We start from the raw sequence: 1,421 nt of genomic DNA, 5'->3' as shown, positions 1-1,421 counted from the left end.
AAAAAAAAAAAAAAAAAAAAAAAAAAAAAAAAAAGCAGTGACTGCTCTTCTGAAGATCCTGAATTCAAATCCCAGCAACCATCCATAATGAGATCTGACACTCTTCTGGTGTGTCTAAAAACAGCTACAGTGTACTTCCATATAATAATAAATAAATATTTGGGCCAGAGTGAGTGGGGCTGGAGCAAACGGGGCCAGTACTAGTAGAGGTCCTGAGTTCAATTCCCAACAACCACACGATGGCTCACAACCATCTGTACAGCTACAGTGTACTCATATCCATAAAATAAATAAATCTTAAAAAAAAAAAGAGGACTGGAGAGATGGCTCAGCAGTTAAGAGCACTGACTGCTCTTCCAGAGGTCCTGAGTTCAAATCCCAGCAACCACATGGTGGTTCACAACCACCCATAATGAGATCTGATGCTTTCTTCTGGGGTGTTTGAAGACAGCTACAGTGTATTTACATATAATAAATACATTTTTTAAGAAAGAAAGGAAGAAAGGAAGGAAAAAGGAAAGAAAGGAAAGAGGAGTTGCCTTGGCCATGGCGTCACCTCAGAGCAATAGGACAGAGCCTGCGACAGTAGTTTAATGCTCCAGCCACCGTGGAGTGTTTAGTCCCCTCTGGCTAGTAAGTCCTGAAAGCTGCATTATCTGTGGTGTGCTTGGAAGTGTTAGGCTGGAGCCTCTGCTCCTTCCCTGCACGAGCTAGGAAACCCCATCTGGTGCCTTCCAAATCCCACCTGCACAGAGAAAACTCCCACTCCTACTTGGAAAAAAGCCCAGGCTAACATTCTCCCTTAGGCCCATGAAGGGCTGTTGCATTCCTCCCACATACCTGCCCCCCTCTGCCCATGTGGGCCCCCCAGCTTGTTCCAGCCACACCGTTCCAACAGTCCCTCCACCTGCTCACTGACCTGGCTCAAAAAAGCCCCCTTCTTTCAGCCCAACATGCCTCTCTGACTTCCTTCCTAAAGCTAAATTCTACACTGCTGATAACCAAATAGGCTACAAAATAATTTATAACTGCTCTAAGCTTTTACCTCTCTTTTTAAGCTTTCTTACTGTCTAGCCTTTCTTCTCTCTCTCTCTTCCCTTTTCTCTCCTCTTGGCCATGGCCGGTCTCTCTCTCTCTCTCTCTCTATCATCCCTATTTCCTCCCGCCTTTCTACAATAAAGCTCTAAAACCATAAAAAAAAAAATTATAACCTTGTGATAACAGTTCCCCTAGCCAAGATCCTTGCCATTTCCCCCCCTAACTTATTAACCCTTTCCTGCCCTGCCATTGCCTTCAGCTTAAACCTAATTTTATAAACTATTAAAAATAAATCAAGCCGGGCGTGGTGGCGCACGCCTTTAATCCCAGCACTCGGGAGGCAGAGGCAGGCGGATTTCTGAGTTCGAGGCCAGCCTGGTCTA

This window comes from Mus caroli, chromosome 15 (genome assembly GCF_900094665.2).
Source record: "Mus caroli chromosome 15, CAROLI_EIJ_v1.1, whole genome shotgun sequence".
Classification (NCBI taxonomy): domain Eukaryota; kingdom Metazoa; phylum Chordata; class Mammalia; order Rodentia; family Muridae; genus Mus; species Mus caroli.
The sequence above is the reverse complement of the archived record's forward strand: the minus strand, read 5'-3'. Positions refer to the sequence as shown.